Consider the following 17359-nt stretch of genomic DNA (forward strand, 5'->3'; position numbering starts at 1 on the left):
GAGGATACAAATAAATGGAAAGATAGTCCATGTTCATATGTTAGAAGAATTAATGTTGTTAAAACGTCCACACTAATCAAAGCAATCTATCTACAGATTCAACGCAATCCCTATTAAAATTCTTACCAAAATTTTTCACAGAAAATGCTAAAATTCATTGCTAAAATTTATTTGAAACCATAAAAGACCCTGAATAGCCACAGCAATCCTAAGAAAGAAGAACAAAGTTAGAGGCATCATTCCTGTTTTCAAACTACAATACAAAGTTATGGAAATCAAAGCAGTAAGATACTGGCATAAAAACAGACATACAGACCAAAGGCACAGAATTGGGAGCCCAGAAATAAACTCGTGCATATAAGGTCAATGAATTTTCACCAAAGGACTCAAAAATATACAATGGTCAAAGGATAATTTCTTCCATAAATTGTGTTAAGAAAACTGAACAGCCACATGGCGTTGAATGCAACTGGGCCCTTATCTTACACAATACACAAAAATCAACCCAAAATGGATTAAAGACCTGGACATAAGACCTGAAACCATAAAATACCTGAAAGAAAACATGGCAGGTTAGTCCTTGATATTGGTCTTGGCAATGACCTTTTCAATTTGATATCAAAAGCAAAGGTGTCAAAGCAAAAATAAACAAATGTGACTAGATCAAACTAAAAGTCTTCTGCACAGCAAAGGAAATCACCAACAAAATGAAAAGCCAACCAATGGAATGGGAGAAAATATTTGCAAACCACATATCCAATGTATACTTTGGTTAATACCCAAAGTATACAAGGAACTCATACAAATCAATAGCAAAAAAGTAAATAACCCAAATTTAAAAAGAGCAAAGGACCTAAATAGACATCTTTCCAAAGAAGATTTACAAATGGCAAACAGGTACCTGAAAAGGTTTCAACATCATTTATCATCAGGGAAATGTAAATTAAAGCCAAAATGAGATAACATCTTACATCTGTTAGAAGGTCTATTATCACAAAGACAAGAGATAACAAATGTTGGCAAGGATGTGGAGAAGAGGGAACACTTGTACACTGTTGGTGGGAATGTAAACTGGTATAGCCACTGTTGAAAACAGTATGAAGGTTCCTCAAAAAATCAAAAATAGAACTATCAAATGATCTAGCAATCCCATTTCTGAGTATATATCTAAAGGAAATGAAATCAGTATCTCAAAGAAATACCTACACTCCTATGTTCATAGCAGCATTATTCACATTATTCGCAAATATCCAAGTATTGGTCAACAGATGAATGGACAAAGAACATGTGATATATATACACACACACACACACACACACACACACATATACACACACACACAAACAACGAAATATTATTCAGACTTAAAACAAGAAGGAAACCATGTCATTCACAACAACATGAATAAAACTGGAGAATATTATGCTACGTAAAATAAGCCAGACAGAGAAACACAAATACCACACAGTGTCATTTATAATGGAATCTTTTTTTAAAAAAAGTTCGACTCGTAGAAAGAAAGTATAAAATTGGTTTCCAGGGGCTGCAGTTGGGGGAAATAGGAAGAGGTTGGTAAAAGGGTATAAACTTTCAGTTTTACGATGAATAGGTTCTCTGTTATACATATGTTCCCATATCTCTTCCCTCTTGCGTCTCCCTCTCTCCCACCCTCCCTATCTCACCCCTCCAGGTGGTCACAAAGCACTGAGCTGACCTCCCTGTGCTATGTGGCTGCTTCCCACCAGCTATCTACCTTACGTTTGGTAGTGTATATATGTCCATGCCTCTCTCTCGCTTTGTCACAGCTTACTCTTCCTCCTCCGCATATTCTCAAGTCCGTTCTCTAGTAGGCCTGTGTCTTTCTTTCTGTCTTACCCCAGGTTCTTTATGACATTTTTTTTTCTTAAATTCCATATATATGTGTTAGCCTACGGTATTTGTCTTTCTCTTTCTGACTTACTTCACTCTGTATGACAGACTCTAGGTCTATCCACCTCATTACAAATAGCTCAATTTCGTTTCTTTTTATGGCTGAGTAATATTCCATTGTATATACGTGCCACATCTTCTTTATCCATTCATCTGATGATGGACACTTAGGTTGTTTCCATCTCCAGGCTATTGTAAATAGAGCTGCAATGAACATTTTGGTACATGACTCTTTGAATTATGGTTTTCTCAGGGTATATGCCCAGTAGTGGGATTGCTGGGTCATATGGTAGTTCTATTTGTGTTTTCTTCAGGAACCTCCATACTGTTCTCCACAGTGGCTGTATCAATTTACATTCCCACCAACAGTGCAAGAGGGTTCCCTTTTCTCTACACCCTCTCCAGCATTTATTGTTTCTAGATTTTTTGATGATGGCCATTCTGACTGGTGTGAGATGATATCTCATTGTAGTTTTGATTTGCATTTCTCTAATGATTAATGAAGTTGAGCATTCTTTCATATGTTTGTTGGCAGTCTGTATATCTTCTTTGGAGAAATGTCTATTTAGGTCTTCTGCCTATTTTTGGATTGGGTTGTTTGTTTTTTTGTTATTGAGCTGCATGAGCTGCTTATAAAGTTTGGAGATTAATCCTTTGTCTGTTGCTTCATTTGCAAATATTTTTTCCCATTCTGAGGGTTGTCTTTTGGTCTTGTTTATGGTTTCCTTTGCTGTGCAAAAGCTTTGAAGTTTCATTAGGTCCCATTTGTTTATTTTTGTTTTTATCTCCATTTCTCTGGGAGGTGGGACAGACAGGATCTTGCTGTGATTTATGTCATAGAGTGTTCTTCCTATATTTTCCTCTAAGAGTTTGATAGTTTCTGGCCTTACATTTAGGTCTTTGATCCATTTTGAGCTAATTTTTGTGTGTGGTGTTAGGGAGTGATCTAATCTTATACTTTTACATGTACCTGTCCAGTTTTCCCAGCACCACTTATTGAAGAGGCTGTCCTTTCTCCATTGTACATTCCTGCCTCCTTTATCAAAGATAAGGTGACCATATGTGTGTGGGTTTATCTCTGGGCTTTCTATCCTGTTCCATTGATCTATCTTTCTGTTTTTGTGCCAGTACAATACTGTCTTGATTACTGTAGCTTTGTAGTATAGTCTGAAGTCAGGGAACCTGATTCTTCCAGCTCCGTTTTTCATTCTCAAGATTGCTTTGGCTATTTGGGGTCTTTTGTGTTTCCGTACAAATTGTGAAATTTTTTGTTCTAGTTCTGTGAAAAACGCCAGTGGTAGTTTGATAGGGATTGCATTGAATCTGTAGATTGCTTTGGATAGTATACTCATTTTCACAATGTTGATTCTTCCTATCCAAGAACATGGCATATCTCTCCATCTGTTCGTATCACCTTTAATTTCTTTCATCAGTGTCTTATAGTTTTCTGCATACAGATCTTCTGTCTCCTTAGGTAGGTTAATTCCTAGGAATCTTATTGTTTTTGTTGCAATGGTAAATGAGAGTGTTTCCTTAATTCCTCTTTCAGATTTTTCATCACTAGTGTATAGGAATACAAGAGATTTCTGTGCATTAATTTCATATCCTGCTGCTTAACCAAATTTATTGATTAGCTCTAGCAGTCTTCTGGTAGCATCTTTAGGATTCTCTATGTATAGTATATCATTTGCAAACAGTGACAGTTTTAGTGCTTTTCCAATTTGTATTCCTTTTATTTCTTTTTCTTCTCTGATTGCTGTGGCTAAAACTTCCAAAACTATGTTGAATGAGAGTGGTAAGAGTGTGCAACCTTGTCTTGTTTCTGATCTTAGTGGACATTGTTTCAGTTTTTCACCATTGAGAACAATGTTGGCTGTGGGTTTGTCATATATGACGTTTACTCTGTTGAGGTAAGTTCCTTCTATGCCTACTTTCTGGAGGGTTTTTAACATAAATGGGTGTTCAATTTTGTCAAAAGCTTTTTCTGATCGATTATCATATGGTTTTTATCCTTCAATTTGTTAATATGGTGTATCACATTGATTGATTTGCATATACTGAAGAATCCATGCATTCCTGGGATAAACCCCACTTGATCATGGTGTATGATCCTTTTAATGTGCTGTTGGATTCTGTTTGCTAGAATTTTGTTGACAATTTCTGCGTCTATGTTCATCAGTGATATTGGCCTGTACTTTTCTCTCTTTGTGACATCTTTGTCTGGTTTTGGTATCAGAGTGATGGTGGCCTTGTAGAATGAGTTTGGGAGTATTCCTCCTCTGATATATTTTGGAAGATTTTGAGAAGGATACATGTTAGCTCTTCTCTAAATGTTTGACAGAATTCACCTGTGAAGCCATCTGGTACTGGACTTTTGTTTGCTGGAAGATTTTTAATCACAGTTTCAATTTCTTTACTTGTGATTGGTCTGTTCATATTTTCTATTTCCTTCTGGTTCAGTCTTGGAAGGCTGTGCTTTTTAAGAATTTTTCCATTTCTTCCAGGTGGTCCATTTTATTGGCATACAGTTGCTTGTAGTTATCTCTCATGATCTTTTGTATTTCTGCAGTGTCAGTTGTTACTTCTTTTTCATTTCTCTTTCTGTTGATTTGAGTCTTCTCCCTTTTTTTCTTGATGAGTCTGGCTAATGGTTTATCAATTTTATCTTTCAAAGAACCAGTTTTTAGTTTTATTGATCTTTGCTATTGTTTCCTTCATTTCTTCTTCATTTATTTCTGATCTGATCTTTATGATTTCTTTCCTTCTGCTAACTTTGGGGGGTTTTTTGTTCTTCTTTCTCTAATTGCTTTAGGCGTAAGTTTAGGTTGTTTATTTGAGATATTTCTTGTTTCTTAAGGTAGGATTGTATTGCTAAACTTCCCTCTTAGAACTGCTTTTGCTGCATCCCATAGGTTTTGGGTCGTCGTATTTTCATTGTCATTTGTAACTAGGTATTTTTGGATTTCCTCTTTGATTTCTTCAGTGATCTCTTGGTTATTTACTAGCATATTGTTTAGCCTCCATGTGTTTCTATTTTTTACAGGTTTTTTTTTTTTCCTGTAATTGATATCTAGTCTCATAGCATTGTGGTTGGAAAAGATACTTGATATGATTTCAATTTTCTTAAATTTACTGAGGCTTTATTTGTGACCCAAGATATGATCTATCCTGGAGAATGTTCCACGAGCATTTCAGAAGAAGGTGTATTCTGTTGTTTTTGGATGGAATGTCCTATAAGTATCAATTAATTCCACCTTGTCTAATGTGTCATTTGAAGCTTCTGTTTCCTTATTTATTTTCATTTTGGATTATCTGTCCATTGGTGAAAGTGGCATGTTAAAGTCCCCTACTATTATTGTGTTACTGTTGATTTCCCCTTTTATGGCTGTTAGCATTTGCCTTATACATTGAGGTGCTCCTATGTTGGGTGCATAAATATTTACAATTGTTATACCTTCTTCTTGGATTGATCCCCAGATCATTATGTAGTGTCCTTCTTAGTCTCTTGTAATAGTCTTTATTTTAAAGTCTATTTTTTCTGATATGAGAATTGCTACTCCAGCTTTCTTTTGATTTCTATTTGCATAGAATATCTTTTTCCATCCTCTCACTTTCAGTCTGTATGTGTCCCTAGGTCTGAAGTGGGTCTCTTGTAGACAGCATATATATGGGTCTTGTTTTTGTATCCATTCAGCCAGTCTATATCTTTTGGTTGGAGCATTTAATCCACTTACATTTAAGGTAATTATTGATACGTATGCTCCTATTACCATTTTCTTAATTGTTTTGGGTTTGTTTTTGTAGGCCTTTCCTTCTATTATGTTTCCTGCCTAGAGTAGTTCCTTTGGCCTTTGTTGTAAAGCTGGTTTGGTAGTGCTGAATTCTCCTAACTTTTGCTTGTCTGTAAAGGTTTTATTTTCTCTGTCAAATCTGAATGAGATCCTTGCTGGGTAGAGTAATCTTGGTTGCAGGTTATTCCCTTTCATCACTTTAAATATGTCCTGCCACTCCCTTCTGGCTTGCAGGGTTTCTGCTGAAAGATCAGCTGTTAACCTTATGGGTATTCCCTTGTATGTTATTTGTTGTTTTTCCCTTGCTGATTTTAATATTTTTTCTTTGTATTTAATTTTTGATAGTTCGATTAATATGTGTTTTGGCATGTATCGCCTTGGATTTATCCTGTATGGGATTCTCTGTGCTTCCTGGACTTGACTGACTATTTCCTTTCCCATGTTAGGTAAGTTTTCAACTATAATCTCTTCAAATATTTTCTCAGAACCTTTCTTTTTCTCTTCTTCTCTGGGACCCCTATAATTTGAATGTTGGTGTGTTTAATGATGTCCCAGAGGTCTCTGAGATTATCCTCAGTTCTTCTCATTCTTTTTTCTTTATTCTGCTCTGTGGCAGTTATTTTCACTATTTTATCTTCCAGCCCACTTATCTGTTTTTCTGCTTCAGTTATTCTGCTATTTATTCTTTCTAGAGAATTCTTAATTTCATTTATTGTGTTGTCATCATTGTTTGTTTGCTCTGTAGTTCTTCTAAGTCCTTGTTAAATGTTTCTTGTAGTTTCTCCATTCTATTTCCAAGATTTTGGATCATCGTTACTATCATTACTCTGAATTCTTTTTCAGGTAGACTGCCTATTTCCTCTTCATTTGTTTGGTCTGGTGGGCTTTTAACTTGCTCCTTCATCTGCTGCATATTTCTCTGTCTTCTCATTTTGCTTAACTTACTGTGTTTGGGGTCTCCTTTTTGCAGGCTGCAGGTTCACAGTTCCTGTTGTTTCTGGTGTCTGTCCCCAGTGGGTAAGGTTTGTTCAGTGGCTTGTGTAGGCTTCCTGGTGGAGGGGACTGATGCCTGTTTTCTGATGGGTGGAACTGGATCTTGTCTTTCTGCTGGGCAGGGCCACGTCCAGTGGTGTGTTTTGGGGTATCTGTGAACTTAGTATAATTTTAGGCAGCCTCTCTACTAAGGTGGGGCTGTATTCCTGTCTTACTAGAGGTTTGGTATGTGTCGTCCAGCACTGGAGCTTGCTGGCCATTGGGTGGAGCTGGGTCTTAGTGTTGAGATGGAGATCTCTAGGAGAGCTCTCACCAATTGATATTATGTGGGGGCAGGATGTCTCTGGTGGTCCAGTGTCCTGGAGTTGGCTCTCCCACCTTGTAGACTCAGGCCTGACACCCAGCTGGAGCACTAAGACCCTGTCAGCCACACGGCTCAGAAGAAAAGGGAAAAAAAAAGGAAGAGAAAAAATAATATAATAAAATATAAAAAATAATAAAATAAAATATATAATAAAAAGAAGAGAGCAACCAAAGCAATAAACAAACCCACCAATGATAATAAGCACTAAAAACTAAACTAAGATAAACATAATAATCAGAAACAAATCAGTTGCAGACAGCAAACCCCAAGTCTACAGTTGCTCCCAAAGTCCACTGTCTCAATTTTGGAAACACTCATTTTCCATTCAGGTATTCCACAGATGCAGTGTTCATCAAGTAGACTGTGGGGATTTAATCCGCTGCCTCTGAGGCTGCTGGGAGAGATTCCCCTTTCTCTTCTTTGTTCTCACAGCTCCTGGGGTTCAGCTTTGATTTTGGCCCTGACTCTGCATGTAGGTCACCTGAGGGCATCTGTTCCCCACCCAGACAGGACGGGGTTAAAGCTGTGGCTGATTAGGTCTCTCTTGCTCACTCCGGCCGGGGAGAGGGTGGAGTATGGTAGTCATAATTGGAATGCGGGGTGAGCCTGCGGTGGCAGAGGCCCGTATGACACTGCAACAGCCTGAGGCGTGCCATGCATTCTCCCAGGGAAGTTGTCCTTGGATCTCAAGTCCCTGGCAGTCGCATGCTGCAGAGGCTCCCAAGTTGGGGGAGAGTGTGGGTAGTGACCTGTGCTTGCACACAGGATTCTTGGTGGCAGTGGCAGCAGTGTTAGTGTTTCATGCCCGTCTCTGGGGTCCACGCTGATAGCCATGGCTTGCATCCATCTCTGGAGCTCATTTAGGCAGTTCTCTGAATCCCCTCTCCTTGCGCACCCCGAAACAATGGTCTCTTGCCTCTTCAGCAAGTCCAGACTTTTTCCCTGACTCCTTCCCAGCTAGCTGTGGCACACTAGCCCCTTTCAGGCTGTGTTCACACAGCCAATCCCAGTCCTCTCCCTGGGGTCTGACCTCCAAAGCCTGAGCCTCAGCTCCCAGCCCCCACCCGTCCCAGTGGGTGAGCAGACAAGCCTCTCAGGCTGGTGAGTGCTGGTCGGCACCGATCCTCTGTGTGGGAATCTCCATGCTTTGCCCTCCGCACCCCTGTTGCTGCGCTCTCCTCCGTGGCTCTGAAGCTTCCCCCCTCCACCACCCACAGTCTCTGCCCTCGAAGGGGCTTCCTAGTGTGTGGAAACTTTTCCTCCTTCACAGCTCCCTCCCAGAGGTGCAGGTCCCATCCCTATTCTTTTGTCTCTGTTTTTCCTTTTTTCTTTTGCCCTACCCAGGTACATGGGGAGTTTCTTGCCTTTTGGGAGGTCTGAGGTCTTCTGCTAGCGTTCACTAGGTGTTCTGTAGGAGTTGTTCCACATGTAGATGTATTTCTGATTTTTTTGGGGTTTTTTTGGGTTTTTTTGCGGTACGTGGGCCTCTCACTGTTGTGGCCTCTCCCGTTGTGGAGCACAGGCTCCGGACGCGCAGGCTCAGTGGCCATGGCTCACGGGCCCAGCCGCTCCACAGCATGTGGGATCCTCCCAGCCCGGGGCACGAACCTGTGTCCCCTGCAACAGCAGGCGGACTCTCAACCACTGCACCAGGGAAGCCCTATTTCTGATGTATTTGTGGGGAGGAAGGTGATCTCCACGTCTTACTCCTCCTCCATCTTCCAAACAGCCTGTATTTTTTTTTAACTAATTTATTTATAGTATGCTTTCAGAAATTCCCTGGTGGTCCATTGGTTAGGACTCTGTGCTTTCATTGCCCAGGGCACGGGTTCAGTCCCTGGCTGGGGAACTAAGATCCCACAAGCCACGCCGTGTGGCCAAAAATGAATAAATATATAAATAAATACAGTATGCTTTCCCCTTAAGAATGCAAGCTCCATAATGGCAGGATTTTGTGCCTGTTTTGGTCATTGACTAAACCTCCCCAAGTGCTAGACAGAATCTGGCATACAGTGTGCATTCAGTAAATATGTGTGTGGAAGGAATAGGGACCATTAGCTGAGTAACCCAAGTCGGCCTCCACAAGACTGGAAATTGAGGCTTCTAGTCAATTCCCGGAGAGATGTTAGGAAAAATAGGCAAATTTTCCTTTTGATACTCACCACTTTCTCACAATTTCAGAGGCTCAAAAGTAGCTAATGGTGGGAAAAGAAAATAAACGTGAACTTGGAGAAGGTGCTCGATTATACTCATGATAGAAGAAACAGCTAAAATAAGAATGAGGCAGTATTTTTTCCTGTCAGATTAGCACTCAGTGTTGGTGGGGGCATAGGAGAAGCAATGACTCACAGACATTGCTCTAAGGGTAGATTGCTGCAACTTTTATGACGAAAAATTGTGTAATTACTTTCATCTAATAATTCTACCCTGAAGACTTTGTCCTGCAGATATACTTGCACATGTGTGCACCGTTGGAAATAGGAAAAGAGTAAAACAACCTAAATGTCCACTAGAAGGGAACTGGCTGTATAAATGATATGACATATAAGCAACAGAACACCATGCAGCCTTTAAAAAAGAATAAAGTAGGGCTTCCCTGGTGGCACAGTGGTTGAGAGTCCACCTGCCAATGCAGGGGACACGGGTTCGTGCCCTGGTCCAGGAAGATCCCACATGCCACAGAGAGGCTGGGCCCATAACCCATGGCCACTGAGCCTGCGCGTCCGGAGCCTGTGCTCCGCAACGGGAGAGGCCGCGACAGTGAGAAGGCTGCGTAACGCAAAGAAAAAAAAAAAAGAATAAGGTAGACCACTATATTTCACCTCTCCAGAAGCTCACAGTTAGTACTGCCAAACATTTTTTGAATTTGCAGACTACCTTACAGTTTTATTAGTGAAAATAATAAATTGTTTTTATTCCAATAGCAAAGCTTTTATAACTGTGAAAATATCTGTTTTATCTAGAATTATAGGCGTCTCAGAAAATTAAAACTAACACAAATGGGCTGTAGATGAACTTTACTTCATCTCCAATAATTTTAAATTTAGTTTGTTATACTTTCCAGATCCATTTCAAGATACATCTTCTCCATGAAGGCTTCCCCTGGGCCCCTGTGAATACTGCATGACAAGCACCCCCAGAGACTTAGTCTCAGGAGGCAGTACAGGAACGAGTCATCCTACCCCCGATGGCATCAGACTTTTGCATCAAGTCAGGAAAAGTGGAATCTAAGGATGTAGAGAATTATCTACTAGATGAAATCTTACTAAGCCCACGAGCTAAATGTGAATAATGATGGCCATACCACGCACCCAGATGTTTGAATCAGAAACTTAGAGATCATACCAGATTGTTCTTTCTTTCCCCATACAACAGTTCATCAACAAATTCTGTCCACTCTACTACCAAAATAAATCTCCACTCCCTTCCTCCATCTCCATTGCCTACATGTGAGACTGCAAGAGCCCCCTAATCATTCTCTTTCCTTTCATTCACCCTCCCACTCCGCTTTGTACCCAAAATTTCTCTGACTTCTGCTCAAGCATCCACAGGTAATATAAGAGTAATAATAAAATACAGACTAAGTACAATGGTTAAAAAAACAGAAAGAGAGTGAGAGAAATCAGCTCTGCTTAAGGAGATCAGGAAAGTTTTTGCAGAAGAGAACACCCTTTGATCATTTCTTGAAGGACAAGCAGCAATTTTCCAGATGAGTGATGTGTGTGGGGGAGAGCTTGTCAGCAGAAGGAATAGCATGTACAAAGGCACTGAGGTGTGAATCAGCAGACTGTTTAGTAAATTGAAAGCAGTTCAGGATGGGTAGGGAGCAGGATGGATGTGGGAGGGTGGTAAGGAAGGTAAGCAAAGTTCACCCATGGAGAGCCTACGCCTTATGAGCCATTGTGAAGAATCTGACCTCCTTTATGGAGTCCAGTGGTTATCAATGCTTTGGGGTCATAAATCTTTAAAATCTAGTGAAACTATGAACCAAAGTCTCAGGAAAAAGAGGGAAAAAAGCACACTCCCCAAAATAACGCACACAGTGTCCACAAACACTCTGAAGCCCATAAATAGCTTGGACTTTAGGTTTAAAATCCTGCTACAGGCAACATGCCCACTTTCAGTTTTTTTAAGTGGTGGAAGTATATACAACAATCAGGAGAGTAATATTATCCAATTTGTGTTTCAGAAAAATAGCCAGCTCTGTTGTGAACAGATTAAAAGCAAGTGAGATTAATGGTAGAATGAGCAAAAAGGCACAATGACAACCATCTGGTCAGGAGATGATAAAAGAAATAGTCAAGAAAGTTTTGGAAAGATGAGTGATTCAACCTATCAGATATTTAAATGTATTACAATAGTTAATGTGATGCTGATCAAAAAAAGAGCTAAAGAAATCAATGAAAAAGATAGAAAATCTACATACAGAATTTTGTATTATGCTTTTTCAAGATAAAACTTGAAAGGGAGGGCTTCCCTGGTGGCGCAGTGGTTGAGAGTCTGGCTGCCGATGCAGGGGACGTGGGTTCGTGCCCTGGTCCGGGAGGATCCCACATGCCGCGGAGCGGCTGGGCCCGTGAGCCACGGCCACTGGGCCTGCGTGTCCAGAGCCTGTGCTCTGCAACGGGAGAGGCCACAACAGTGAGAGGCGCGCGTACAAAAACAACAACAACAACAAAAAAACTTGAAAGGGAAAGGACAGATTATTCAGTAAATCATTGTCAGGACAAGTGGAAAACTATTTGGAAAAGATATAAACTTAAATTCTCACACTGCCATACAACAAAATAAATTCCAGATGGATCACAATCTAAATGTAAAATAAAGAAACCAAAAAAGTACTGCAAGAAAATGTAGGGAAAGTGTATATAATCCTGGGGTGGGGAAGATTTCTAAATCTTTCTAAACACAACAAAGGCAAAAACTTTAAAAGGAAAACAGGCAAAGACTCAACTACATACACAATAATTTCTCATGTAAAAATATACCAAGGGAAAAAAGTCAAAAGGTGATAAGCAAATGGGAAAAATGATAGAAGACGCATAGCCAAACGAATACTATCCTTCTGGATAAAGAATTTCAATAAGATTAATTGGAAAATAAGCATCACAACAGAAATATAGGCAAGGAATACTAGTAGGCAAGTTATACAAGAAAAAATGTCCAACTTCATTAGTATTTTAAGAAATACAAATAAAACCAACATGAGGTACCATTTCCCTCGCATCAGATTGGCAAGGTTTTTATTTCAAAACAATACTACTTAAAGCAGGATACAAAATTAATGCACAGAAATCTCTTGCACTCCTACACACTAATAATGAAAAATCTGAAAGGGAAATTAAGGAAACACTTCCATTTACCATTGCAAAAAATAAAATAAAATACCTAGGAATAAACCTACCTAAGGAGACAAAAGACCTGTATGCAGAAAACTATAAGACACTGATGAAAGAAATTAAAGATGATACAAACAGATGGAGAGATATACCATATTCTTGGATTGGAAGAATCAACATTGTGAAAATGACTATACTGCCCAAAGCAATCTACAGATTCAATGCAATCCCTATCAAACTACCAATGGCATTTTTCACAGAACTAGAACAAAAAATTTCACAATTTGTATGGAAACACAAAAGACCCTAAATAGCCAAAGCAGTCTTGAGAAAGAAAAATGGAGCTGGAAGAATCAGGCTCCCAGACTTCAGACTATACTACAAAGCTACAGTAATCAAGACAATATGGTACTGGCACAAAAACAGAAATACAGATCAATGGAACAGGAGAGAAAGCCCAGAGATAAACCCATGCACATATGGTCACCTTATCTTTGATAAAGGAGGCAAGAATATACAATAGAGAAAAGAAAACCTCTTCAATAAGTAGTGCTGGGGAAACTGGACAGCTACATGTAAAAGAATAAAATTAGAACACTCCCTAACTCCATACACAAAAATAAACTCCAAATAGATTAAAGACCTAAATGTAAGGCCAGACACTATAAAACTCTTAGAGGAAAACATAGGCAGAACACTCTATGACATTAATCACAGCAAGATCCTTTTTGACCCACTTCCTAGAGAAATGAAATAAAAACAAAAATAAACAAATGGGACCTAATGAAACTTAAAAGCTTTTCACAACAAAGGAAACCATAAACAAGACCAAAAGACAACCCTCAGAATGGGAGAAAATATCTGCAAACGAAGCAACTGACAAAGGATTAATCTCCAAAATATACAAGAAGCTCATGGAGCTCAATATCAAAAAAACAAACAACCCAATCCAAAAATGGGCAGGAAACCTAAATAGACATTTCTTCAAAGAAGATAGACAGATTGCCAGCAAACACATGAAAGGATGCTCAACATCACTAATCATTAGAGAAATGCAAATCAAAACTACAATGAGATATCATCTCACACCAGTCAGAATGGCCATCATCAAAAAATCTAGAAACAATAAATGCTGGAGAGGGTGTGGAGAAAAGGGAACACTCTTGCACTGCTGGTGGGAATGGAAATTGATACAGCCACTATGGAGAACAGTATGGAGTTTCCTTAAAAAACTAAAAATAGAACTACCATACCACCCAGCAATCGCACTACTGGGCATATACCCTGAGAAAACCATAATTCAAAAAGAGTCATGTACCAAAATGTTCATTGCAGCTCTATTTACAATAGCCCGGAGATGGAAACAACCTAAGTGCCCATCATCGGATGAATGGATAAAGAAGATGTGGCACATATATACAATGGAATATTACTCACCATAAAAAGAAACGAAATTGAGTTATGTGTAGTGAGGTGGATGGACCTAGAGACTGTCATACAGAGTGAAGTAAGTCAGAAAGAGAAAAACAAATACCATATGCTTACACATATATATGGAATCTTAAAAACAAAATGGTTCTGAAGAACATAGTGGCAGGACAGGAATAAAGATGCAGACATAGAGAATGGACTTGAGGACATGGGGAGGGGGAAGGGTAAGCTGGGACGAAGTGAGAGAGTGGCAATGATATATATACACTACTGAATGTAAAACAGATAGCTAGTGGGAAGCAGCCGCATAGCACAGGGAGATCAGCTCAGTGCTCTGTGACCACCTACAGGGGTGGGATAGGGAAGCTGGGAGGAAGGCAAAAGAGGGAGGGGATATGGGGATATATGTATACATAGAGCTGATTCACACTGTTGTACAGCAGAAACTAACACACCATTGTAAAGAAATTATACTTCAATAAAGATGTTAAAAATAAACAAATAAAAACAATAGTATTTAAGATACGGGAAAATATGTCTTCTCATGCACCAGTGGTAGAAGAATAAATTGAAGGGAAGAAAAACTTTCTGGAGGGCAATTTAACAAAAAGAATCAAACCTTTATAAGCACATATACCCTTTAGTCTACCAGCTCTGCTTCTAGATGTGTATCCTAAGAAAATAATTCTGTTTTAGCTATAAGGAAATACATAACAATTTTTACTGTAGCAAATAATTTAAATTTGATTGAATAGGTGAATGCCATCTAATCATTAAAAACTAACTATAAAAAAGTATGTTGTAGAAAAATATTTAGAGGCATGATCTGATGTTCACACCAGTTTGTTAAATGGAAAAACAAACAAAAAAAAAGCAGGTTATAAAACCGTATTATTACATACTAGCCTAGCACAACCCCACTACCACCCTATGCTACCATACATAAACAAGAGAATATATGTTGCTTGAGATATTAATTTGAAGCACATTGATACAACAAATGATAGCTAATCATCAGTAGTAATAGTAGCAGTAATAGAAACAATACACAACACTAAGCAAATGGCAGCCTGACTCACAGTTAACATGTCAGTAATGTAATTCAGAGAGCGAGCCAGGTTTCTAGAATCCCTTCACTGGTCTGCTGCAATACCGCTGATGTAGCATGATTGACCTTGTTATACCTCCTCATACTGGTCGCTTCATCCTAATCCTGCCCCTTTCCCTGCCAAATTTTGGCCCATAAATTTCAAAAGGAAGAACACAGAGAGGAAAACTACATGCAGTTGGACACGGAAACTATGAAGGGACAGAAAAAGAGATTTGGGGTTGCTGCTGCATCCCCTGGAGGCATCAATAATTTCTCTAGTAGTGGTACTGATTGACATGAGTTGGAAAGCATTGCTCCGGATTGATGGGCTGACAGCTACGTGGTGATAGTCCTGGTATAACTTAGCACAAGAGTGCTTAGATACCGTCCTGTGGCCTCCGGCTCACTAAGACATGCTGATTTCTAAGTATCCTGGTTTGTATGGCTCATGGCAAGTACCATGTTTTCATCCATTTCCAATATAATGTTTTCATTTCAAAAGGTCCACATGGGGCCCCTGAAAATTTACAGCTTTCATATAAATCAGTTTACCATGCATTAAAACCATATCATACACACTTTAGAAGAGCATCTCAACAAATCTGTACTTCATTTTGAGATACTCTAGCATGGAAGTAAATATTTAAGCCTAATTTGCAATGGAGAAAACATGTTTCTATTTAGTTCACATTTGCAAACTTATCTTTGTGACTCCTAATTCCTTTGCTTCTGATTCCCTCCTTTCAAAACTATAGACAAGAGGTTCATCAGAAGACCTTACTCGGTACTGAAAGCAGTTGAATGTGAGGCAGAAAAAATGGAATAGCTTTTGAAATTGGGGAAAAATAGAAAGAAAGAAAACTACTGCCCACATAAATGAGTGGATGTTTAACAAAGGAAGTTACCCCAAAGGTCAGAGGTTGGCAGAGGAAATATGCTATTTACCAATGGTGGGGAAGGAAAAGACACATAAAACTTACTCTAAATATCTGCCATTCTGTTTTATTTAAGACCAGGGTATATTAGCAGGGGAGAGCTGTGTACACAGTGAGGACACCAAGCTACAGGGTCCAGTTCCTTAATCAGCAGCGAGAAGTTACTCTCACCAGTCCTAATCTGTTTCAGCAGAATTCCTATTACTAACTGAGAGTGGTAATCTCAGAGAATATCTATTTTACTATCAATAGTTCTTTAGTTCTTCATAATTTTTAAAATTTATTTTATTTTGTTTTATTTATAGTATATTCTAGCTCAATTATCTTGTTTGATTTATCTCAAGATTTTGCTTACTATCATTTGTTTGGAATCTCACTCCTAAAAGTTGCTGGAACCTATTTTGTTGACATTTACAGTCATTCCACATAGTAGAAAATAATAAATTACATTTTGCTAAAAGAAAATGAAATTATTAGTCCATTTTGACAGTTTTAATTGATGAAAAAGGCATCCTCCTCATAAATTAAATTTTATGTGAGCTTCCTTTATATTTGGAAATTCCAGGAGTGATTATTTAAAAGCGAAACCATCCATTTACCAGAATAACTCAGAACAAACCCGTGGTGTTATAAGACCTGACAGTATTGCTTTGAACAGAATGTTATTAGCTCATAAATTTAAGGCAGGCACACAGATGCCTGCCCCACACATAACATAAAATATTTTGCTTCAAAAAACCCTCGGTCACATTTTGACCATAAACACGACATACTTGATAATCTCACCAGTGGGAGGTTTAGGTTGTAAAGGGTTTACCATTTCTCACACATTCAGGCAGAAAGATGTACTCTTTCATTCTGAAGATCCTCATTTGGTTTCCCCCACACTTCATCAACAAACCCATTCTTCACTCCTGAAATTTCTTTTCTAACTTACCTTGGGCATACAAATCTGGAAGGGGAGAGATGCTGCAGTACAGGCAGCATCAGCATGTGGCCAAGGGAAATGAAATCTCAGTTCCTACCAACAATACAAATCTCTGACATTTGATAGCAGGGGAGAAAAGGGGGAGCTAACGTCCCATCTAATCTCAGTGCTTTCGCAGCAGATATTTAAATGAAAACAGTTCAAGCTCCTGACGCCACAGAAGGTAGACTTTGCATAATGTTCAGTTTCTAATGCCTCCAGAAGGTATCTGATATTTATTTATAAGCCAAATATATTAAGACTGAAATGAAAAAGCTTCTAGAATTTCCAAAAAGCCTATATAAAATTTCCTGAATATGTATTAGCGTATAAGTTGGAAGAAAACATTTTTTAATCCTACTTAGGTTTTTCTGGTTATTATTTGCCCTCCCCACCCCATCCCATACACTGGATCATGAAAACATGATTTTAAAGATTTTTTAACACAGACATCATTGACTTGATTGTTGAAATCTCCCTGAAGCCCATTTTTAAAGATCACCTGGGAAAAAAATCTTT

At 38.9% G+C, this 17359-nt stretch overlaps 1 protein-coding gene across 10 annotated transcripts in view; it reads right to left on the reverse strand.

Moving 5' to 3' along the window:
- Nucleotides 1-17359, reverse strand: part of PDE4D (phosphodiesterase 4D) — a 1449034-nt gene that overhangs the window by 1385602 nt on the left and 46073 nt on the right. Inside the window, exon 1 of one of the 10 annotated variants that reach the window (XM_067730738.1) lies at nucleotides 16811-16871. The exons of the other annotated variants lie outside the window; for them this stretch is intronic. The gene's annotated coding sequence lies outside the window, so the exon portion shown is untranslated. Of the gene's footprint in view, nucleotides 1-16810; nucleotides 16872-17359 lie in introns of those variants that run through there. 10 annotated transcript variants of the gene reach the window in all.

Source organism: Pseudorca crassidens, chromosome 3, assembly GCF_039906515.1.
Source record: "Pseudorca crassidens isolate mPseCra1 chromosome 3, mPseCra1.hap1, whole genome shotgun sequence".
NCBI classification, from domain to species: Eukaryota; Metazoa; Chordata; class Mammalia; order Artiodactyla; family Delphinidae; genus Pseudorca; species Pseudorca crassidens.